We start from the raw sequence: 27,117 nt of genomic DNA on the forward strand, positions 1-27,117 counted from the left end.
TCACATAAACTATCTTCAAAAAGAGCTTGAAAATGAGCTGAGTACAAGGCTGCACAGAAGTGCGAAAATATACTAAGAACTGGCTACAATACAACTACCCTACTAAGGCTCTAAGCGCCCCTATTTATAGAAATGCAACAGTCCTCCTAAAATCAAGGGGCTCAACTTGTGGAACTAGAGATAGACAACAATTCTTCTTGACTTGCTCGGCTGCCCCCTCCGATGCATCAATGTGGTTGTTTGTGCTCCGAGTTTCTGATGGAGGATTCGAGGTAGGGAGTCATAAATGAGGGGGATAGCCTCCTACAAATCCTCTCCCTTTTTTCCCTCCAATATTGGCTTCCAAATGCTCATTAATCCTTTGAATTTGTCCAAAAATTGACCAAAAATCTGCATAAAGCACACATTAGACTTCATGGCATAATGACTAAGCCAATTCACTCTATTAGCATAAATATAATAAAAAAAATGCAATAAAATAATGAGAGTGGTGGATTAAGCTGAGTTAGGAGGCTAAATGAGCCCATATAATTACCTATTTATGGGGCTCATCAATATGGTTTTGTACCTAGTTTTCGACATGTGGTTGTTGTTTGTTCTACTAGGATTTGATCATCAACATGGGATTGTCATCCATTTTGCAAGGTTTGGTTGTGGACAAGGGTTTGGCATCATGTGATGTTTGTCACAAATGTCTCTTTGTGACAAGGAAGTGTGTATGGGTTTATTATTAAGAAAACATGTGATATAAAATCTAAAACACCTAACACATTGATTTTAACTTAAGTTTAAACCCTAATACACATAAACCATAACATATTCATAAAGCCATTCATTCAAATGCGTTAAAACCTAATTTAAAAAACTCTCGGGCCATTATAACACCATATCACATTACAAAAAATTACAAATGAAAATAATATAAAACACAATCCCCTAACTGCAGCTGTTAGCCATGTCGGAACCGTGGGTATGTGAACAAGAGTTCATTGGGCAGAGGTTAACTTGGTAGTTAGGCTATAAAACCATTGGTAGAATATAAAATGGATGTGAGACCCATGTGAACATGTTTACCACAACATCAACTAATCATCGCAGTTACCACACTATTGCCGAAACTGCCAAGGAGATGCGCTGTCAGATGGCACGTCACATACCGCTAGTTGAAACCGCCAAGAAATAAGCTAGGTCTTAGCCTACAGTTAGACCGTAGCTGGTCACATGTTGACTGTCACATATTCTGCATGGTTAGGAAACCAACTGTAGTTTGTGCTTATCCTATGGTCATTTTTGGGTTTTTTCATTGAGTTTTGGTGCTATGTTAATGGAATGACCATGCAAGTTATCCCTAGGTGTCTTTTATGACATAATTATAGCCCCTACTTTCAGTGTTCATGCCAATACTAACTGGGGAGACCTGGAATGTACCTAAAACCCTATAAATTCACCTCTTTGTTCATGAAGAATACATTAGTGTTTTTGAGTTCTAGAGTGCAAATTCTAGAGGATATAGGCAATTTTGTTTTCAATGTAACAGGGGCATTGGGAGTCAGAATTGGAAACCGAGATAGGTGTTGGAAAGCTAATTCAGAGAGATTTCTTGTGACGATGACCAGAAGTGGCTATGTGCATGATTAGTCTGGTCAATTTTCTATGTAGTCGACCTCCTTGGATTCAATCCTAATAAAGCGGTCGCCCATCTTGAAAGCGGACCTGAAGTCGTAGTCCATCAGGGACGAACTCAGTAATCAATCTTATTGTCTGGTATCACTGTGTTTTTGCTATTTTCACTTCTTACTACATCTTGATTATGTTATAGTTCTGTCATCAATTTCATTCCTTTCTAAGCATTTCTCATGATAAAATTACTTTCAGTTAACATTTAGTTCACTAATGGCATTAATCAATTCTACATCGGTTTGACATATGATCATTTCAGATCACAATGCTTTCATACCACTTTGTAACACCATCCTCCCATATCTACATAAGAAACTAATGAGCCAGGTAAACATGCGATGAGAGACCACCATGATATGATTGGAACTCCTAAGTCACATTAAGGAAGTGGAACCAATAGAAACACACCATACAGACATTAATCATCATCTACAGGACTGTCAGGAACCAATGCAATACTTTAGAAAAATTTCCTTGGGGCCCCACTAATATTTTGGATAACTTAAGCCTCAGTCGCTCCCACGCTATAGGCATGAGGGTGACCAAAAACCCAAAGTTGCTCTCATAGGATTCTTTGCTAGCGACTAGAGACCAAAACTATAAGTGCTATGTCAACAAATTTGAGATTTGAGCCACTTTTTTAGGCCCAGAGCCCAGGTTACTACCCAGAATTGAACCATCTATCAAACCAGTAAAATAACATGCAAATGAGAGTATTAAAGAAAATACTTGTTTAAGGCCTTGACTGGATCCCTACTATCCATGATCAACATTTCTTCAAACATATCATGAATATGTAATCTACAGTTGTAAATAATAGTAATGAGAATATGGGTCTCATACTTAGCTGAGAATCACTAAGTACCATTGATGCCTCAATACATCCACTATCATTCCATCCATTAGGACATAGATACATTGATCATTCAATTACAAGTAAAAACATGATGAAATCCATACATGTTGTTATCATAAAACACATACATAACCAACATAAGAGCAACCAAAATACTCATGAAAGTACATCAATATAGACCACATATAATCCATCAAAATTCTCATAGAAATAAAAGGAGAAATAACCTTTCATTAATGATGCAAAATCCAAACTCGAGATGGGACTTCCATGTTCCACTCAACCATAGAGTGGTTGAGCCAAATCTCTCTTCAGCCATTCACCCCCATGCCATTTTCCAAGCATGAATGTTGGAACCCATAGAAGAGATCAATCAAAAATCATCAAGGGCTTCCACAGGCCATCCACCTCAACCCATCAAATAGTGATTCCACCACCTAGTCGAACATCACTGAAACCATCATCAAATTTATCTCCATCCAAGCATTCTAGGGCTTCTAGAGTGTTTGTTACAACCAAGGCTTCCAAGAATAGTAACTCAACCCAACACGGGCTTCCAAAGTGTTTATCCAACCAAGGCTTCCAGGACTAGTAACTCAACACAAGTTGTTATAAGGCTTCCAGATAGTTTTTCCAACTAGGGTTTCTAGGAACTAATAACTCAACCCAAGCTAAGGAAACTTCAGAACCAAAACAAAACAATGAAAGAAAACCCACAAAAACCATGGATATCTAGGAAATGGCAAGGCTAGGAAATCCACTATCAATCCCGACCATCCTCCATGCAAATGACATATCATAACCAAAAATCCACATGCTTATGCCATGCATTCCAAAACTAGTGAAGGAAACATACATGCAACTTCGTACCTACATGAATATTTGATGTAGTTGCTGATCGTGATGGCCTCTTGTGATTTCCTATTCTTCCTTTGCCTTCTTGCTCCAAAAATTCATGTATGCTACACCCTCCAAGAGTGCTCCAAGAAAACTCTAGCTCTCCAAGAGTATGAGAGAGAGAGAGAATAATGAGAGAGCTCTAAAATTGAACTAAGAAAAGGTTACCAACTGATCCCGAGAAGCCTTTTTATGAGTGAGCCCTCGATTTTCTTCATTTTCCATTACTTTCCTTCAATTTATTCCTCACATCCAACCCATGACCTTTCACCTCCCTTGTCATGCGGAAAGAGTCAATTTTGCGGACAAAACCGACCTCCCTAGAAACTAAGGCTTTTCTAGTGACAAACAAAACAATCAAGCACTATCTTTCCCTAAATATGCATTTAAAATAAGAGCAACTAGGTGTTTAAGGCTTACCTTTAGTCCAACGCTATTTGTAGCAGCCAAGCCTCTTCGATCCAGATGAGCTCCTCTCCTTGAAGCCTGCATACACAAACACGCAAACGATTATGTAGCACCTGAATAACTCATATAATAAAACATATTCATCATAAAGACCAAGGAGTTTATGAAACAAATTATATATAACAACTTGTTGAGAAAAATGAACTTAATTGTATTAATTGGAAACAAAAGAAACCTTACAACCAACGCCTTGGTGTTGTGCAGGTCCCTCCCAGGGTCCAGCAAGAGTTCTCCTCTACTTTGATCAGCTCACCCACTTCCAAATGGAGCTAAGAAAGGAATGTGATCTCTCCTCTCAAGCTCTATAAGGGAGTCCTAATTTCAGCAGCATCTACCCTTAGGAATGTTCAGCTTTCACCCCCTTTCCCTCTAGCCCAATGCCTGTATTTATAATGCTTTGGAGGAAGTTAAACAAGTCCACCATCAATGGGATAAGCCCCTCTTTCAAAGGGATAGCTCCCCTCTTCATGGGATAAGTTCCTCTTTCATCGGGATGCATGAACCATCTGGAGGCGCTCAATCCACGTCAAACCATCTTCTAGAATGCTCTAGAATCAACCGCAAGTAAGTTTTTTGAAGTAAAACTTGTGCCTTTTGACTTTTACAGGGGTATGCACCCACCCCTTTACAGACAGAGCGTACAAGTACACATGTATTATGTACTTGAGGTGCGTGCCCGTAGGTAAGAGTAAGAGAAAGTGCGGAACCAGAGTTATATTGATTTTTTAAAAGGCTTTCTCTCTTTTTTGGAGTTTGACATGAGGAGCAGAGGTATAAGACTTGCCAAGGAGGACAGTATGGTTATTGATGGAGCCATACTAACTGTAAATAGTCATGGTGACAAATTTTAGTGTAACAGATTGCCCCCTAAAGTGCGAGGTCTGTAGTAGATCAGGGTTTTACATCATCTAGGAAGGGTGAAGCACTTTATCATTTCGAGGATTATCTTGTGGAGAGCCCAGTCGGAACCTGCAAATATTCAACACAAAATACATATATGAGATCATATCATTGTTGAGGTAGGCATTCCCATACTCAAATAAAAAACTTAACTAACAAACTAACTACTGCTCTGATATAGGAATGATTTCGCAATACATCATAATCATAGACACACGTAGACACAGTATGGACGCAACCATCTGTTTATAATTAGTCTACTGTATAATGAATACAAAACTCCTCATAGCCTGGATGGCGGAAACTAGATCCAGGGTCTTCATTTCTGCTTCCCGAAATAGTACGATTCTATCCATGCGAATAAATGAGTTGATGCCGAACATGGTAGAAACCACTTGATTACCAGTCAGTGATGTAAACTGTTAACAAGTGTGAGAGAGACCACCAGTGATGTTAATGGTTCTCAAAGTACCCAGTACAATCCATGAGATGTGAGTAGATGTGTTGATGTCGAACATGTCACGGAATCCTTCGATCGAAAGTCAATGATGTAAATTGTCGTCAAAGGCGAGAAACCTGCCATTGAGGCATGCAGATTTCAAGGTACTGATGATTTCTAGATCATCTTTCTAGATAATGTGCTGATGTCAATAGAAAGCGATCCGTTGTAGGCAAGCCCACAACACGAAATCATAGATCAAGTTGAAGAAATTTAGTTGCAAGGACTGACTCAGGGATGGTCAAGATGGATGACAGATATTTTGCAGATGAATGGCTTATTGGCAGTGACCTCTTGAACACATAACGACACAACAGATGGCTTGGTGACAATTGACCCAAAGTTAATACCCAGAAACCGGCTGAAGACTTTCAGTGTGGTTCGATCAACTGTTAGGCAAAGGATTTCCCAACCCAGGTGAATAAAAGTGTCGTGTTCAAGAGTGGTTACAAAGTATGACAAACAGACTCATTTTCCTCTCTTTTCCCCCACCATTTCTGGCAAGTACCTCTTTATTTTTTACAAGCTTGAGGAGGATAACATTTGCTTGATTATAAGCTCATCCTTCGGATGAGTCCAATTTAGTTTAGATTCAAACCCTAAGAAGGAGTGGTTCGTTCCTGTTTGTAATTGAACATGTCCTTTACTGTGAAATTTTAACGAGTCCAGTATAGGAGAAACTCGGTGTTTTTCAATTTTAGAGAGTCTGAAAAACTTAAGAAGACTCCAGGGTTGACCTTTTTCGTAAATTTGTGTCTCCCAAACCCGAAAAAGTATAAAATAATACTTGAGAGAACCACTTGATCTTTACGACCAAGGAGTACTTTCATGATTAGTGTCTCTGATCTGAAAAGTAGAAAGCGATCAAGGACACGTCGTTTTATTTTCAATATCGAATTTGAAACGAGAAAAATCTGGCAATCTTTTCATGTTTTTACGGTCAGAAAAGGGCTGTAAGAGGACCGTCTTTTTAATTCTGTTTTAACGAGCTAAAAAGAAAACTCGGAAATCTTTTCACATTTTAGGAGTTAGAAAAGAGCTTAAAGATGACTTTGATGTTTTTGTTTGTAAAAAATGACAATTGTCCCTGAAAATCCTTTATCCTGCACAAAAACCAACACATTACTCATACCTGTTGAAGATAGATAAAAATACTTTGAAAAATACCTTTTCATGGTGAAAAATAAACAAATTTACCATTTATTTACCCAAAAAACCAATAAGAAGGGCTTTTACCAATTCATTTTTACCATTTTACTATTTGAGGAGAGAAAAAGGCCTTTTGGCAAGAAACTTCCCGTGGACATTGCGTAGAATCCGACCGTCGAAATCGAACGCCGTCTCTTCCAGGTAATCTACAACATCCTCCTCTTCAATTTCATCCATTTAGAATTCTTTTTTAGGCCCCAGATTTCATTTTTGGGAGGTTTTATGGTTTCAAAAACCGCCTCTCGGGGTACGCAGGCGCCACACTAGGGACCCGCGGACCCCGACATTTTCTCAGTTGGAAAAATGTCAGGGGTCCGCACCCTGCCTTCAGGGACCCTGCGTACCTACGCTCTGTTCCTAAAGGCGGGGTGCGTACCCCGCGCAACGAGTTTTTAAAACCTAAATTCTCCAAAATGGACCAATTTTTTTTGATTTTATGGAATCTAATGGATGTTTTGTGGCATGTAGATTGTTCACCATGCTCGATTGGCGCGAGAGAGAGCACGAAGATGTTGATTTGGCCACCATTAATCATCAACCGTCAATTGATGCTTTGAAGGCATGCGGCCTTTATAAATATTGGGCCATACCTGGCATGAGGGCCCGAGTGAGCTTTCTAGAGTGGCTGGTAGAAATATGGAACGTTCAGGACCAATGTTTTTATATTGGAGGGCACCAGCTTGAGATGGAGCCGGCAGATATCTACTCTATCACTGGTTTGCCCAAGAGAGGCGAACACTTGACTCTGTTCGGGACTAGGCCAGGTGGCCAGTCAGTCGCTAGTCTCCGACTAGAGTGGTGTAACACTCAGTCTCAGGAGAAGGGGATAGAAATCAAAACTATATCCCGTCCTGAACTTATGGTGATTGCCTTTACAGTTACCAGACTTTGCGGGGCTACCACTTTACACATTGCCACTGGATCCCAGATGTGGATGGCAGTTGATTGCTATCGAGGTACCAGTTTCAACTCGTGTGATGCTGTGTTGGCCAATGTAAAAGGCCAACTGACTAGAGCCAAAAACGGACAGCTAAAGACCTTTGGTTATGGGGCTTTAGTTGTGAGTTTTGGCTTAGAGAGGGTTCCGATGTTGATCCCACAGTAACTCACTGTTGAGGTTGGGCTTCCTCGAGAGCCCAAATTGATGCGATGGGTTGCGGTTATGGCCTGTCATCCTGATGAGGGGATGGAGGTCGTCCGATTTACTCTGGAGTACTTTTGCTGGTTAGAAAACCAGGTCTTTGCTATACAGGATTTTCCTTATGCCGGAGTTGATTTTCGTGGAGATCCGGACATGTTTCTTCCATTGGGAGAACAATGGGATGATACAGGTAACTTCATTTTTCACAAGTTTTTTAAACTATCTATTATTTTTGTTTGTTTTATATCGTCTCAAAACTGATAGTAATAATTTTCAAAATGCAGATGTAGGCCCACGACATCCAGCCAATCTCCGGCCTTACGAGAGGAGACTACCAGCTGCAGCGGCACCAGCCCCACAGGACGAGGCCACAGAGACTTTGGCTGAGTTGGAAAGTCACCTGGAGCGTCTTATAGCAGATATACCGGAGACTACCATAGATGATATTCCAATCAGGCTTCAGCGCTATGTAGTTGGGGTCCCAAGACCTTTTAGGAGGTTCTTGTGTAGGGTGGCCCGTACAGTGGTGTCATATAGAGATCATCATCAGTGATTGGATGGTCGTTTTGTAGACATATGTGACATTTTGGTTTTTTGTACTTATCATTTTTGCCGATCATAAGGTGTTTTTCAACCTATGATCGAAGACGATGTATTTTTTGACACACTCCTATATATATATATCATTATTACCGGCTTATCTTGTAAATCATGTTATGGAATGGTTTTAAATTTACATGTATGATTATTGCAAATGTCTATTTAACATTCGAGAAGCAATTGCATCTGCTAATGTATTTAAAGACCTTGGAATATGCTGATATTCAATGTAATCAAAATCACGTTCCAAGAGACACACTCTCAAAAATAATCTTAATAACACTGGATTTCTAATGGCATACACTCTATTAAGCTGTAATACAACGAGTTCAGAATCTAACCTCACTATCAAACTCCGAATCCCAAATGAAATAGATTCAGATAATAACTCAATCACTGCACTATACTCGGCAATGTTGTTTGTTGTTTGACCGAGGCTTACCCCATGCATAGAAACTAACTCGTCAGAGGGCGAATAGATAACCCAAGCTACAGAAGAAATGTTCCGTGTACTACGACAAGCACCATCAGCAAATCCAATGTATGTTTGGAGAGGCATTGATATCTGCAATATCAAGAGTAAAACCAAGATAAGCCAGAATAATGACGAAAAACACTCTCTAAGCTAAGCACACTTTTTAAACCAAAACACACTTGCTAGAAAGAAAAATAACCTAACTAAAAATCTCCATACCCATTCTTTTAAGCATAATACCTCTTCAAGTAAAGACCATTTCTAGGTTTACCTAAAGAGTCCCCGTCAAAGTCTACCAACTCATAGGCCCATTTTCCTAGCTTTCGCTTGACAATATAGGGCCCATGCCACATAGGAACGAATTTTCCAGCACCTAATTTATCATTAGCTTGATCATATAATAACACTAGGTCTCATTCCGAAAAATTTCGAGGGGTCACATTTCGATCATACTGAGCTTTCATACGTTTTGCGTGAGTCTCGATCGCCAATGCAGCATCACGTCGATTCTCATCCAATTGAGCTAAGTATAACAAATGTTTTTCCTCTTCAGAAGTGGCTGGAAGTAACTCGACGGCCATTTGCAGTGACGGGATTTCGCATTCAATGGGCAACACTGCTTCCAAACCATAAACTAGTTGGAAAGGAGTGAACCCTGTTGATGTTTTTACTGAAGTTCGGTACGCCCAAAGCGCTGAAAATAGCATGTTATGCCAGTTCGATCGATGAATCCCAATGATTCGTCGAATCATGATGACTAAAACTTTATTGATGGATTCAACCAGACCATTCGCTTGTGGATAATAAGGAGTTGAACTATCGTGATGCAAACCAAGCTGGACTGTAAGTTTTGTCATCATAACGTTTCGAAAATGATGCCCATGATCAGTGATTATCGCTTGTGGGACACCAAACCTAGTAATTATATGATTGAACACAAAAATTGCAGTTGTTTTGCCGTCTACGTCAAATGTAGGCATCGCCTCGGCCCACTTAGTAAAATAATCTACCTCAAGGATGATATATGCATGCCCCTCGGCCGAGTGAGGGTTACAAGTAATAAAATCGACACCCCATTTGGCAAAAGGACCAACGGCAATTATAGGGTGGAGAGGAGCAGGTGGAGCGTGCATCTTTCGATCAAACACTTGACAGTTGTGGCATTTTCGAACCGCAATAATACAATCTTTAAACAACGACGGCCAGAAGTAGCCAGCGCGCAATATCTTTTGGGCTGTGGCATACCCAGACATATGACCACCACACGCTCCAGAGTGATAGTCATTTAGAACCCTTTCAGCCTCTTCGTGAATTAAGCAACGTCGAAAAATAGAGTCTGCCCCACGGCGATAAAGAGTATCTCCAATAATTTTGTATTGTTGGGACTGGAATCGAATTTTCCGATGTTCCGACTTTGAAACTTCGGGCCGAAAGGATTGGGTCTGGAGATAGACGATGATATCCCCATACCACGGATCTAAAGTGATGATTAGAAACAAAGATTCATCCGCAATGGGTTCCTTTGCCACAGTTTCCGTGTCAGCACGCGGGAAGTCACACATTAACTCTGCAAAAACTAAAGATTTCTTAGACTTAGATTTCTCAAACTCCAAGTCGAACTCCTGCAGGATAATGATCCATTTAGAGTACTTTCCCCCTAGCAATTGTTTGGTCAAAATGTAGATCATAGGGTTGCAATCTGAAATGACTGTAGTTTTACGTAGTAATATGTAGTGACGAAAACGTTGGACAACTTGAACGGCTGCCAATGCAAATTTCTCCACATGTGAGTATTTTAGCTCAGTTTGGTTTAACGTTTGACTAAGGTAATATATCACATGTTTCGTTCTGAATTCATCTTCCTGAACTAAGACCATTCCAATGGTGGAATGGGAGGCGGCGAGATACAAAAAGTAATCCTAGTTGTAGTTGGGAGGATGCAGCAACGGTGCATGGGTCAACGCGTGCTTGAGTGCATCAAAAGATTTTTGAGCTATCTCATCCCAAGAGAATTGAGCGTTCTGTTTCAACAACTGTGTAAAACCCTTTGTAACCTCGACGTAGTTAGGAATGAATCGTCGTAAAAATTTTGCTTTCCCCTGCAAACTTTGGAGTTGGCGAAGACTCGAAGGAGGAGGCAAATTGATAATAGCTTCGACCTTCGAGGGATCAACGCGAATGCCGGCTTTCGTAACTACAAATCCCAGCAATCGACCCGTTTATATATAGAAGACACATTTGTGTGGGTTCAACCGAATACGATAATGTCTACACCTCATAAAAATTGCACGTAAGTGGACGAGGTGGTCAGCTCGATGTAATGAATGGGCAGGCAAATCATCGAGATACGATTGCAAAATGTGTTTGATGTCATGAAACACATAAGACATCGCCCTTTGAAAAGTTTCTCCGGCATTCTTGAGCCCAAAAGGTAATTTGCAATAAGAAAATGTCCCCCATGGACAAATGAAAGCTGTTTTTGGTTGATCGACAGGTAGAATGTTGATTTGATTATATCCGGAAAAACCATCCATAAAGGAAAATATTTCGCTGTCGGCACAATCATCAATGATTTGATCGATATAGGGAGTTGGGTAGTTGTCCTTTGGACAAGCTTGATTAATGTCCCTATAATCGATGCATATTCTTATTGTTCCCTGTTTTTTGTTAACCGGAACAATATTCGATACCCAATCCGTTAACGGGATCGGATAAATGAAACCTGCTTTCAACAGTTTTTCAACTTCTGCTTTAATTGCAGCAGCTTTTCGTGGGTGAATTTGACGCAAACGTTGCCGGACGGGTTTAGCATCCGGTTAAGTTTTGATCTCATGAACAACAATCGTGAGATCAATTCCTAGCATTTCCTCATAGGACCAGGCAAACACGTCGCGGAATTCTTGAAATAGGGCCTTATATAATTGGATTTCGTCATCTGTACACGAGGCGCCTATATGAATGTTCTCAACAATTCCAGGCTTAACCGAAATGTCAATGGGAATAGTTCGAGAGATGTTTCCCAAATTTAACTCTGAATCGGGATGTTTCATTGGATTCTGAGGTTCCTTAACATATTCAGTCGTAAAGATTGATGCGAAATCATTTTCAAAACGATCATCCTCAGGTAAAAATGAAGATCTGTGATGGAGATCTTCCCATGGTAAATCATATACACATAGGATTTCACGAATTTTCTCATCAAAGTAAACAAGTTTAGAAAACGTAGTTAAATCCGAGGTTGATGTGAAAAGTGATTCCTCATGGACCACATTCATTAAGTCATTTTCGGTTGAACACGGGTCGGTAAAAGACTGCACGGCTTCATAGGCAATTTCATATGGACTCAACGACATAAAATTACCAAATGAGTCTATTTCAGATTCAGAAGGAACGATCCAAGGATCGTCATAAAAAATAGTGTCTGATGTAATCATATGAATGGTTGCAAATGAAGATGATGCATTGATTGGAGGAAAAGGAAAAGTTCCTAGTAAACCGGCATCTTTAACTAATCCTACTCCAACATCCTTATATGGGATAGTCGTTTTACCGACATGCTGAATACTCTCTGAAGAGGCTGGGTCGGATGAAAAGTAAGCCAGCTGGTCTATTGTTACGATCTTTCCATTATGTGGGAACTTTATTACTCGGAAGACCGATGAAATGACCGCTGTCATAGCGTAAGACCAACTTCAACCCAAGAGAAGGTTGTAGTCTAGAGGGGCATCAACCACCTCCACATCTAGACTAATGGTTTTTCCTTCAACCCCTATAGGCAAATCCTGTAGAATGCCAAAAGGATGAAACCCACGGCCATCAAAGGCCTTAAGAATTGTCGGGGATTGATTTAGTGAAGGAGAACCAAGCGATCTCCAACACTGTATCGACATAATACACGTTGAAGCTCCCTCATCAACTACAGTCCAATGAATAGGCCTGTTTTTGACTATCACTGGGATCTGGAAAGCCATTTGATGAGGCAAACGCGGTGTACTATTTTCTAGATCAAAGATTATTAGGTTCGGGTCTTGAACATCAACAGATCTTATAGCCGACAAAAGTAATTTACGCTGTGCTGGGCATGATTGCAGCACTTCCAAAGCCAACATTGCTGAGGGTGAAACAACTAAGTCCTCAACAATGTTATAATTCTGGGCCGCTCTCGCATGTGGATTGAAGGCAGACTTTCGAAGTATACCCTTGGCGGGCGGTTTGATTACTAAGTCTGGATTAGGCTTCTCAATCTGTAGTGGATTGGAACCGGGAGCTGAGGTTGATGGATTAGAATGAGAAGATTCTGCTTCTTTTCCATCAATAGGACTTTTACTACCATAATCTTGTGATCGAGTCACAATCCTTACATGGGACATCATCAATATGGGTTCTTCATTGGCACTCGAGGAAGAACCTATCATCTTGCTATCTTGATTTGGAAATGGATCCTTCAAAACAACAGGAGTTTAGGAACCTTTGACAATCTTTGCAACCTCTGCTCGATGTGGACAGTCTCTTGTAAAGTGTTCCTCTTCACAAATAAGACAAGGATATCGAGGTTTGCATTTTTCGTCATTGGTTTCCGATTTTTCAGTTTTCTCCTTTGGAGTTTTGTCTGCTTTATTCTTCTTCTTTCCTTTCTTCTTTCCACCGGATTTTGATTTAGTCGTAGATGATTCTACAACGTGAACATCGGCGGAAACCTCTGCAGAAGAATCTCCTGTCGGGGAATCAGGCAAGGTTATAATAGGAGAAGAATTCTTGGAAGACTTCTTATTACTTTTAGTGTTAACCGTACTAATCATACCATCAGCGGCATGAGATCCCGAAGGAGCTGCAGCGATTTGATTTGACTTGGGAAGATCGGGGATCTTTTCGTATAACGTACCTGACTGAGTATAGACCAAGTCAAGGCACTGTGCTTGAGCAATCACTTGCTCCTCAGTAACAACTCCGGCTTTAGCAACATCTTCAGTGATCCTTGGCAACAAAGATTTTACAAACCACTCAGCCAAGATTTGATCCGGAATAAATACCTTCACTAAACGTCGTCGACATCTCCACTCATGAATATGATCTGAAATGTACATGGATGTCGATTTTTTTAGCGAAGTTAATAATTCTGTGCCATTTTCATATCGGACTGGCAACTGGAAATGAGTTAAAAACGAGGTAGCTAACTGACTAAAATTATAAAAAGTACCTCGCGGTAACTCAATGTACCACTTGGCCGCGAGACCAATTAGAGTGCACTGGAAAAGTCTAAGACGGATCGAATCATCTGTGATGGAGTTAGACGCACACCAAATGTGGTAAGTCATCACATGGTTCGACGGGTCCTCTCCAGATTTACCTTCGAACTTGCGAATGTCACTGGGAAACTTATTCGGCATTGGCGGTCAAAACGGAAGATAATTAATTGGATCGTTCGTTAGGCGCAACAAGTCTGGTAAGTCCAAAGTTGTGATAAATGGTAGCTGCCGATTAGGATCCCTAAAACTCTGGGTCATGAGACCAGCCCCAGGAGGAGGATATCCAGGATAACTAGGAATAGGAATCGCGTTTGGGATATTGTATCCTCCTGGAAAACCAGGATTAACCGGACCGTACTGGGGTTGTTGTGGTTGTTGATAAGTGTACCCAGGATACGGTTGATACTAATAAACTATCTGCTGGACAGCAGGACCGAATTGGTATTGTCCCTGGTACGGTTGATAAGTGAATTGTGGTTGACTTGTGACAACCGTACTTAAACCAGGTTGTCCTACAGGCATCTGAACCATAGTTTGAATCGTGGATCCAGACGGTGGTAAAGATGTCTGAGGAGTAGATACAGGAACAGTAGAAACCAGAGCTGTCGATACTTCAGAAGTAGGTGGGGTAGATTGAACAGATGTTGCGGCAGTTGCAGCAGTCGTTTGAGATGGAGTACTAGGCGCAATAGGCCCAGACTGAGAAACTACCGAAGGTACAGAAGTTTGAATATTAGACTGGACTGGTTGCTGGGGTGAACCAGAAACTAAGGGTTGTCCTGTTTGAGATGACAACTATACATTTGGCTGCAACACCTGTTGAATTTGTGATGGATCCCACACTATGTTCATTCCGGGGTACTGACCCATAACAGGTTGAGAATATTGAGGACCATAACCGAGTTGAGGGTAGGTTTGATAATTGAAAGGTACATTTCCCGTCCCTTGAACATAAGATTGACCTTGGGGTGGTTGGAAACCTTGGTTCGAGTACTGACCTTGGGGTAGATTGTTATGAAACCAGCTCAAGAAATGATAGAAAAGATAGATCAACGCCTTAGAATTCAGCCTCTTCGAGGGGGAAACCTCCTTTACATTACATAATGAACAATTCTTGGATGATACAAATGACAAAACCTCCTTTCTATATATAGGAGTTTAAGGAGTCACAATATAATCCAGCCGACCTAACAATAATAATATAAAGCCACAAAAATAACAATAGAGGGATTCTATGGGGCACAGAAATAACAATATGGGGGTAATAGGGGCACAACAATATAAATAAGGGGTATAACTACAATAGTAATGGGGTAATCACTAGTATTATAGGGACCCAACATGCCCCTCTCCTTCAAAAAAGTGTTGTCCTCAACGCTTGAGTAGTTCTGGATACTTCTGCATAAAATTCTCATCCTCCCATGTGGAATCTTCAGCGGATAAGTTTTTCCACTTGATAAGATACTCTGAAATTGATTGATTTCGTAGTTGTCGAGTTCTTGTTTCTGTGACTGCTTCTGGTTCCAATATAATTTTTCCTTCCTCGTCAAGTTCTCGCAATATTGTTTGAACTGGGAGCTTGTCGCCTATAACCTTCTTTAAACATGAAACATGGAAAACTGGGTGCAATCGAGAAGCTGCAGGAAGCTCCAATTTGTATGCCATAGTACCAATCTTTTCCAACACCTTGTATGGACCATAATACTTTGGTGATAATTTATTATCCTTCTTAGCTTGCTTTAGGGACATTTGCTTATATGGTTGTAGCCGTAGGAATACCCAATCACCTACATCAAAACTTCTTTCACTGCGATGTTGATCTACCTGTTGTTTCATTCTATTTTGTGCCAACACGAGGTTATCCTTTAAGAGTTGGAGGACTTGTTTTTGATGTTCGATGTGATGTTCCACTGCTTGAACCTTAGAATTTTCTCTTAAATATGATGTGATTGATGGTGGTTGGTACCCATAAAGTGCCATAAATGGGGTCATTTTTGTTGTTGTATGGAAGGAAGTGTTATACCACCATTCAGCCAAAGGCAACCATTTGACCCATTGTGTCTGTTTATCAGATACAAAGCAACAAAGATATCCTTCCAAACATTTGTTTACTATCTCAGTTTGCCCATCAGATTGAGGATGATAAGATGAGCTATGAGCTAACTGAGTACCCAGACAAGAAAATAATTCTGTCCAAAAATTTCCAGTGAAAATGGGATCTCTGTCACTTACAATAATCTTTGGGTTTCCATGTAGCTTTTGAACTGTTTCCATAAATGCAGTAGAAACTGTACTGGCTTTAAATGGATGTGATAATGCACAAAAGTGTGCATACTTGGTAAATCTGTCAACTACCACCATGATGACACTCTTTCCCTCATACTTGGGTAAACCTGTGATAAAATCCATTGAAACCTCCTCCCAATGTTGGCTTGGAATGGATAAAGGTTGTAATAGACCCGGTGTCTTAATTGTTTCAACTTTATTTTGTTGGCAAACCAAACATTCCGCCACAAACTTTTGAATATCTGATTTAAGGCCATCCCAAAAAAATTCCTTCTTAACCCTGTGTTTAAAAATCCTGAGTGCCCTCCTAAGGGAGAAGTGTGCAATTCCATAAGAATCTTTTGTTTTAGCTGGGAATTCTTACAGAGGTATAAGCGATCTTTGTACCATAACGAATCATTTTGCCAGCTAAATGTATCATAAGTACTGGAATCTTGTTGTAGCTTTCGAATAAGTGCCCACACTTCTTCGTCATTCTTCCATTCCTCCTTTGCTTCGTTTATCCAATCTGGTTGGATAATAGAAATGGCACACAACAATGCTTCCATATCCTCATCCTTTCTTGAGAGTGCATCTGCCACCACATTTTGCTTCCCTTTTTTGTAGATGATTTCAAAGTCATAACCCAACATCTTTGTGACCCACTTTTGTTGCTCTTCAGAGGATAATCTTTGTTCTAAAAAGTATTTAAGGCTATCATGATCCGTTTTTACCTTGAAGGGTCTTCCCATTAGGTAGGGTCGCCATTTCTTAAGTGCATGGAGTATTGCCAACATTTCCTTCTCATAAATAGCTTTGCTTAAAAACTTTCCCTTGATTGGACGACTTTCAAAATCAATGGGTCTTTCATCTTGCATTAGAACAGCACCAATTACATTTCCTGAAGCATCACATTCCACAATAAAGGTTTTTGTGAAGTCCGGTGCTACTATTCTCCCATAATTCTTAACGAACTTGCGATAATACCCTGTCAACCCAAGAAATCCTCGCAGATGCTTTATGGATGTGGGGATTTTCCATTCCTTAATGGCTTTAATTTTGCTAGGGTCTACCTTAACTCCTTCATGAGATACAATATGACCCAAATATTCCACCTCCTGGACTCGAAAGAAACATTTGGATCTTTTTGCATATAATTGTTTCTCCTCCAATAGTTGTAGCACCTTGTCAACATGTTCAACATGATCCTTCCAAGACTCGCTGTAGATTAGTATATCATTAAAAAATACCAACACAAATTTTCTAATGAATGGTTTGAAAATTGAATTCATCAAACCTTGAAATGTTGAAGGTGCATTGGTAAGGCCAAAAGGCATGACCAAAAATTCATAATGACCCTCATGAGTTCTAAATGCCGTTTTCGGAATGTTTTCAATCTTCATTCTGATTTGATGATATCCCGAACGAAGATCCAGCTTGGTGAAGTAAATTGATCCATGCAATTCATCCAGTAATTCATCAATGACAGGAATGGGAAACTTATCTTTAATAGTGAGCTTGTTGAGCTCCCTATAATCTGGACACATGCGCCATGATCCATCCTTCTTGTGCACCAATACTACTGGAGCTGAGAAAGAACTTTGACTCGGTTGAATTATACCAGCCTCTAGCATTTCTTCAACCATACGTTCAATTTCACTTTTTTGGACATATGGATATCTGTACGGCCTGATGTTTGGAGGAACACTTCCTGGAATCAGATGAATAGCATGATCATGATCACGCATAGGAGGGAGACCTTTGGGAGTCTCAAATACCTTGGAATGATTGTCCAGGACTTTTTGGAGATCTGGAGAAATAGATGATTCCAATGTGGAAACATCTAGCGAACATAATTGTGCAATTACACCTCTTTGCTCCTTTTTTAGAAGCTTTGTCATGCCATTAGAGCTGATTATATTTCCTGGTTTCCCTGCAATACCCTTTAATTCAACTTCCTTCCCTTCCACAGAAAATTTCATGAAAAGTTTTTGAAAATTAAAAGCTATTGTACCCAAGGATTGTAGCCATTGGACTCCTAGTACAACATCAGCACCTCCCATTGGAATGGAAAGCATTGGGCTAGTCAATACATATTCTCCCATGGATAGCTTGATATTATGGCACTTTCCAGAACAATTTATTGTTCCTCCATTTGCAATCATCACTTGACACTCTGGTGCTGGATATAGGAAGCAATTCAATTCTTTTTCTACTCTACAAATAAAATTGTGGGTGCTTCCTGAATCAATCAACACTATTACCTTTTTCTTCTTGATTTGTCCTTCTATCTTGATGGTTTGAGGAGTGGTAATTCCTGCCAATGCATTACAAGATATGGTCGGATTTATTTGTTCTTCATCTAGGCTTTGTTCCTGGAATATATTCTCTTCTTTTGACCTTTCTTGCTCCTTTTCTTCTTCCTCTTCACAATCTATGTAGAATAATTTCTTCTCAGCACACTTATGACCTTTTGTGTATTTGCTATCACAATTGTAACAAAGCCCTTTTGCTCTTTTTTCTTCCAATTGTTGTGGTGTCAACCTTGTAGGTTGTGGAAGACTATGGGCAACAACACTTCCGTCATTATAGTTGTGAATGGTATGCTTCCTAGTTGCCATAATTTTGCTTTCCATTTTTCTTGCTAACCTGAATGCCTTCTCTAATGAATCAGGTTCCCAAAGGAGCACATCATGTTGGATATTATCCTTTAAAGACCCTATGAACACATCAATCCTATGCTCCTCTGGAATATCTTTTACCCTTATGTTTAATTTTTGGAACTCCTCAATGTGCTCCATTATTGAACCCTTTTGTTTGAGACTTATCAATTGGCTAAAAAAAGTGTTGCTTTTTGTATCCTCATAATGTGCTATCAATTCTTCCGTAAAAATTGCCCAAGTGATAAATTGTTTACGAGAACAAAGCCATTGATACCAGACAAACTGATTTGGCTCCAAATATAAAGTTGCCATACGTACCTTTTGTGTGTTTTGCACATTATTGAGATCGAAGAATTGCTCCATTTGTAATATCCATGTGGCGGGATCCTTGCCATCAAAATTCCTCATATCGATTTTTGGAATGTGGTGATTCTTCGATCCAACATTAGCGTCTATGGAATCATGATTAACATTTCTTTTGTTCTCATCATGAGTTTCCTTTACTACCTTTTCACCATTAGTAAGTATTTCTTGTAGAAAATTAGTCAAATCTGTCTTCAAATCTGCCATGCCTGTCTTCAAATTTGTGTTCAAATCTATCTTCAAATTGTCCATCTTAGCTTCCATGCCATTCATCTTAGCTTCCATGCCATTTATCTTAGCATCTGTTAACTTTTGTGAGTGTGACATTTGTTGCACTTGTTCTTGTAATTTTGATATATCATGTAGCATTTCTTCCTCTTCTTCATGAGTCATGCTAGAGCTTTCAGGTTCCTTACTAGGTGTTTGCATTTTCTTTCCTCGGGGCATCAGTTACCGATAATAATGCTCTACTATGCCCTTTGAATTCCTTCAAAATAAATTTTCAAACCAAGCTTAAGCAAAAATTTAAAAAAATCTACACACCTTTTTTCACTTTGTAGGAACTCGATATTGCCTCTGATGTATCTCTGTACTTTCCAGTCATCTAGTTCCGAACTTGTGACCTGTAGTAGCTCTCTGTGTCCTCTTTCCAATGCCACTAGTCTGACCCAAATTGGATTCTCCAAGGAAGAGTTATGCGAAATCTCCCACAGTGACTTGATTATAGACTAGTTCAGTAGAGCTAACTTGTACGACATGCCGCGAGTCACTGTTTTGACCTTTGGATCTAAAAAAACACCCACAAGAAACTAAAGTCCGTCCTCTTTCTGTACCTTTTTATGAAATTTCAATCCGAACCTCAGAGAGAATGTTATGACGATTTTCGCCAGGTCACTTGTTTTGAATGTAATTCAGGAGTCTGCAAAAAGACCGTCTGCAAAAAGACCAACTTCCTCAGATCATATCTCCGAAACTATCGTGCGAAAAGCTCTCAAATTTGGACCGAAGGTTCAGCGTCAATTCTTCTAAAATGGGTTTTTTTTGCGACTTCTGAAACGTCACAGAAAAAAAGTTATAGCGAACATGCCACGATGACCTGTTTGGAGCAGCGAAACCCTAGAATCCAAAGCTCTGATACCAAATGTTATGAAACCAGCTCAAGAAAAGATAGAAAAGATAGATCAACCCCTTAGAATTCAGCCTCTTCGAGGGGGCAACCTCCTTTACATTACATAATGAACAGTTCTTGGATGATACAAATGACAAAACCTCCTTTCTATATATAGGAGTTTAAGGAGTCACAATATAATCCAGCCGACCTAATAATAATAATATAAAGCCACAAAAATAACAATAGAGGGATTCTATGGGGCACATAAATAATAATATGGGGGTAATAGGGGCACAACAATATAAATAAGGGGTATAACTACAATAGTAATGGGGTAATCACTAGTATTATAGGGACCCAACATAGATACCCTTGAGGCATGTACTGATACTGGGGTTGACCTTGAGGTATAAATTGATACTGGGGTTGACCTTGGGGTACATATTGAGTCTGGGGTTGACCTTGAGGAATGTAATGCACTGTAGGCATGTACTGTCCTTGAGGTTGCCCACCAGATGCAAATTGTATACCTTGAGGTTGCCCCCCAGGCGTTAATTGAGGCTGCCCCCCAGGCGGTAACTGGCCACCTTAAGGTTGAGAATTGGGAATAGAACCTGACATCATAAGAATGTCTTCTACGCTCAACGACTTTGCACCATTGCTTCCAGTGAATAACCCTTGTTCAATGGGTTGAGGAGATGCTCCCGAAAAAGTACCAGAAAGTGACTGATACCCAGAGGGAACAGAAGGACCGCTGTACAAAAAAGATTCAGGCGATTGAGTAAACATGGATGACTGACCTGACATATTTACGGGAGTATAAAAACCCCTAGGTTTATAACGAGCACGAGGTGGTGAAAAACTTAAGACTGGGTTTTCCAAATAATTAGTTAAAGAAAGATACCAAGTAGTACTTCTAGGTGGACTGTAAAAAATTGATTCACGCTCCCTTAGATCAATAACAGGTTGATTTTCAGGGATAGGGATGCCTATTTCTTCTTCACGAGCAAGTTCTTCAATAGCTATCAAACCAGAAGGAAGATTTTCGGTGATTACTCTTTCTACCCTAGGTGAATTAGGAGCACTAGAAGTTGGAGAGACAAACCCCGATGTTGGAGAAACAGGTTCAGATATCTCAGGTTCTTCGCTTATATCACTAGTAGATGAAAATCTACCAGCAAGTTCGGAAACCGAAATAGCTTCAGGATTATAACCTGTTTCTAGAGTTTGGTAATCAGGATGAACAACCAACGAAGACTCTCCTTCTTCAGGTGACCCAACTTTACTGCCACTAGGAGTTATGAGGACTTTCAAACCTTCAAGATGGCTCGGGACTTCTTCAGGAGGTTAGCCCCGAAGTCTACGGGACTTCCTCAGTAAATCAGCCATGGCTACAAACTCAGGAGACTGGCCCGAAGTCTATGGGACTGTCTCGGTAATTCAGCCACAGTTAAAAATTTTTAACTACTTCACATGCAAAAAAAGTAAAATCTCAATGAAAAACACCTAAAGCCTCTAAAGAGCCAAACAAATTTGAATCACACGCCTAAAGAATCTAGAGATCAAACACACACAAACAGTAACTTTCCGGACCGAAAACACTAGTTGGTGATGAAATCCAACGTCGCAGAATTCAGTACAGAAATGGCGGTTGGAACAGTTACCCCGGCAACCTGCTTAATGAATAGACTGGACCAAGTTCCTCCACTTTAACCGTCTCGAGTGAAGTGAACCCCCCAGAAAATCCAAGTGAGTCTAGCCGACGTCTGCTCCAGTTATAGTGGGATCTTCCCACCACTGTCACCTTAGGAAGAATACTAAAGAATATGGTCACTAAGGCTACCAATTGAGACAAATACACCTGGGGGAACAGTCTACGATCCGATACGCACGCAAGGGCAGAGTAGCAAGCTCAATCCCCTTGAAGGCTCCTTGACATAATCCAAGGTTTACCAACAAGTGACCCCAGGCTCCTCGACAATGGTTAATCCGAGGTTTACCGTTTTTAATACGTGAATATTTGGCGTCGTTCCCAATGAGGAAGGATTGATTCCCACACTGGTTCGGACACGATCTCGTGCTTCTCCTTTAAGAGGAGCTTTCCCAGAGCATAAATGCAACAATTGGATTTCTTCCTACCACAAGATACAACTACTTGTTTGTTTTTACTGTCTTGGAGAGTTAATTACTCTCCTACTCCAAGACACTAGCCTAAGCTAAGTTGGTGTATCAGAGCCCTAGAAATAAAATGTTACTAAGTGAATTTTACTTTAAGCGTTAATTTTTTATGGCTTTTCTTTAGGACAAAAGGTAGCGGAGATGAAACTTATGATGTGTAGACTCGACTCAAATCCACTAAAAAGATGCACCTAGGATGAAGAAAAACAATCTTTCCTTTTTAATGAATTCCCTAGCTAAGAGAGTTGGAGAATGCAAAATTTATAAAGACAATTTTCTTAGCAATGAAAATCAAAGAAAAAATCTCTTTATCTTTTCCAAAGCACACAACACAAGACTACTAATTATTTCACGAAAACTTCCTTTCTCTTTTCAAAGACTTCAAACGCTACTAAAACAAACTTTCTTCAAAAGAGATTTTATATTTTTCCTATTTTAACAAAGCATGTAAAACTACTTAACAAAAATCAATTTTAAGATCTATGAAAATCTAAGAGAAATTTACCTAAAAGCAAATCCAATGAGGTAAAAGCCTACAAAATATAATTCCAGGTTGTTTTACTCAGTTACAATTCAACCAAGGACTAATTCATGCAAAATCATAAATCAGTCAAAAACAAAAATAAAAAGCTCTTGTTCTTTTTCTTAAGAATGAAATTCACAGCTTAACAAACAAGCCTTCTCGAAATTCCACAAAGAGACAACACAACGGTAGGTTTCTCAAACAAAGGTGGATTTTACGAATGGTCTAACTCCTAAGAAGACTGAAAAGACCAGGGATATCCAAGGTTTCTACAACTTCTAAATCCAGAGTCACTACAAGACCAATACAAAAATCAAACCTAGGGCTAGAATTTCTATGAACTTCACTAAAACCCTTGATGCTAATGAAACAAGCCTAGATGAAAACTTCTGACAGGTAACCAGTGGATCTGGGCAGCAATAAATAAGCTATAAACAAGATCTAATAGGTAAAAAAGGAAAACAAAAATTGAAATTTTCTAAACTTTTGACAGGGTACGCAGGCAGCCTGTTTGCACAGGTGCGGCCCCGCTCTGTGTGCAAAGCAAAAGTGAGTACGGGTACGCACTGTGCTTAACTCAAAGGGTGCGTACTTCTCTCAAAAACAAGAAAAATAAAAAACTAACTCAATCCTAAGCTATTCTACCCAAATTCACAGTCAATCAGTCAAAAACTAGAAAGAAATCAACGTTTCTCAAATCAAAGTATCAATCAAAAGAGAAATCAATCAAATCCATGGATTCCCCAGTGGAGTCGCCATTTTTTCATGCGGAAAGAGTCAATTTTGCGGACAAAACCGACCTCCCTAGAAACTAAGGCTTTTCTAGTGACAAACAAAACAAACAAGCACTATCTTTCCCTAAATATGCATTTAAAATAAGAGCAACTAGGTGTTTAAGGCTTACCTTTAGTCCAACGCTGTTTGTAGCGGCCAAGCCTCTTCGATCCAGATGAGCTCCTCTCCTTGAAGCCTGCATACACAAACAAACAAACGATTACGTAGCACCTAAATAACTCATATAATAAAACATATTCATCATAAAGACCAAGGAGTTTATGAAACAAATTATATATAACAACTTGTTGAGAAAAATGAACTTAATTGTATTAATTGGAAACAAAAGAAACCTTACAACCAACGCCTTGGTGTTGTGTAGGTCCTTCCCAGGGTCCAGCAAGAGTTCTCCTTTACTTTGATCAGCTCACCCACTTCCAAATGAAGCTAAGAAAGGAATGTTATCTCTCCTCTCAAGCTCTATAAGGGAGTCCTAATTTCAGCAGCATCTACCCTTAGGAATGTTCAGTTTTCAACCCCCTTTGCCTCTAGCCCAATGCCTGTATTTATAATGCTTTGGAGGAAGTTAAACAGGTCCACCATCAATGGGATAAGCCCCTCTTTCAAAGGGATAGCTCCCCTCTTCATGGGATAAGTTCCTCTTTCATTGGGATGCATGAACCATCTGGAGGCGCTCAATCCACATCAAACCATCTTCTAGAATGCTCTAGAATCCACCGCAAGTAAGTTTTTTGAAGTAAAACTTGCGCCTTTTGAATTTTACAGGGGTACGCACCCACCCCTTTACAGACAGAGCGTACAAGTACGCAGGTATTATGTACTTGAGGTGCGTGCCCGTAGGTAAGAGTAAGAGAAAGTGCGGAACCAGAGTTATATTGATTTTTTAAAAGGCTTCCTCTCTTTTTTGGAGTTTGACATGAGGAGCAGAGGTATAAGACTTGCCAAGGAGGACAGTATGGTTATTGATGGAGCCATACTGACTGCAAATAGTCATGGTGACAAATTTTAATGTAACATCCTTTTCTCCTAATTTCAGTAATTTTCATAAATAAATGTGCCAAAAATGCCATTTCCCTTTCCAAATCCTTAGTCATTGCAGCTGCTAATTTCCTTAGCCATAAATAATCACAAGTGATCCCCATCACTAGGATTATGCCCAACATTCAACTTGGAATAAGTGTCCCATCTTCCGTGGTTATTATTTTGCCTTTATTTACTTTTATTACATGGAATTTTTACCAGGGCTATTACATATAGGAGTGACCTTTTCTAACAATCTTACTCTTCTCACTTGAATATAAGCGAGGAGGCAATTGGTCAATAGTCAAGTAGTTGGAAACGATGGAGAAAGAAGTAATAAGGAAAATTGATACTCATGCAACAGTTGGCCATCTACCAGTTATTCATGTATAGAAAAGGTTAGCCTTGAAAGAAATCTACAACAACAATCTCCTTTCTTGGTTTGTCAACAATAATCAAGTCGAATTGTTGCAATAAGAATTACCACCTAATTATTTGAGCATTCACATCTAGTTTATTCATTAAATACTTGATTTCTACATGGTCAATATGCATGAAGACTTGGTAACTAGTGATGTAGTGTCTAAATTTATTTAAGGAATATAGAATGATGAGGAACATTTTTTTTAGTTACAATATAGTTTAATTCATCCTTAGACAAATTATTTTAATGGAATAAATTACATAGGGAAGTTTAACTTCAAATTTTCCTAGAGCTGTCCCAATTTCCCTATTAGACACTTCTTTATGAATGTGAAAGAGAAAGGTCCAATTTGCATCTATAAGGACAAGTGTTGTCATTAGTTTTTATTTTTGTACTCTCAAATGATTCTTAACATGGATCTATGTAACAAAACCAATATCTTTGGTAAGCAATGAAAATAAAGAAGAAGAAATTTAACTAAAATCTTTTATAAATCTTTGATAATAGCCTACAAGACATAAGAATCTTGTAACATATCTTTTCTTTTGAGGAACAAGAACATTTTTAATGACGGAAAATTTACTAGGGTGCACTTGGATTCCTTTAGAGGAGAGGAAATGTCCTATAACAATTCCCTTGTTCATTAAGAATATGCAATTTTTATAGATCAAGGAGAGGTTCAACTCCCCACACCTTTGAACGACGTTGCTAAGGTTTGAAAGAGCCTCTTGGAAATCATCCCCATAGGTTTGAAGTCATCCATGGAGATTTCTATTGAATCATGCACAAGAGCAAAGAATATACTAAGAAAAACCCTTTGGAAGGTGACAGGGGCATTGCACAAGACAAATGGGAGGAATTTATAACAAAAATTCCCCCAAAGACATGTGAATGTGGTCTTATTGTGATATTTAGGACTGATTTGGATCTAATGGTACCCATGGCACCCATCCTAAAAGGAAAATAGATTTTTCCTTGCAAGCACATGAAGGACTTGGTCAATGAAGGGAAGGGGGATATAATCCTTCCTTGTGGCCTTTTTAAGTTCTCGATAGACAACACACATTATCCACTTGCCATTTTTCATGGGGACAACAACCAAAGGAGATACCCATTCACTATGTCAGATTAAATAGATGAACCTTGCATCTAGTAATTTTTTTAATTATTCATTCACAATATCTTTTAATGTAGGATTAATTTTCCTTTGAGGTTGATGGAGAGGTTTTGGATCCTCCTTGATGTATATGTGGTGAGTGCACACAGAAGGATGTACTCTTTCATTCCCTTGCTGTCCCATTCAAACACATCAATATGTTGTTTTAAGATAGTGAGTAGTTGGTCGTCCTAGTTATATTGAAGTGAGGAGTCGATTTTCAACAACTTAGAAGGGCATATTTTTATTATTTATTTTCTTTTTTCTCTGAGCTATAAATCAACAATTATGCCCATATACTATCTTGGGAGAAACTAGATTTCCCCAAGGACAATTCTTCTTTTATCCCATCAATATTCATGGGAACATGATATTGGTTTTTCATAAAATTATGAATTAAATCATCTTCATAAGTCTGTGTACTGCCAAGGGTGGTCTCTAATATACACATAATGATGAGAGGAAATAAATATATTCTTCTAATTCCTCTACCCATGTAGGAAATTCATTCTCAACAAGAGGTTTAGTTGGGGGGGTATAATACAATCTGTTTTCAGGATTGTTTATTAGTGATGGTCATATTTCTATCCCTACAATTGGTATATGCATTAGTAGTAGCTAACCATAGTCTCCCTAAGATGAGTAGAT

This window comes from Pinus tabuliformis, chromosome 3_2, assembly GCF_031772625.1.
Source record: "Pinus tabuliformis cultivar Carrire ecotype Pingquan chromosome 3_2, CPIR1, whole genome shotgun sequence".
NCBI lineage: Eukaryota > Viridiplantae > Streptophyta > Pinopsida > Pinales > Pinaceae > Pinus > Pinus tabuliformis.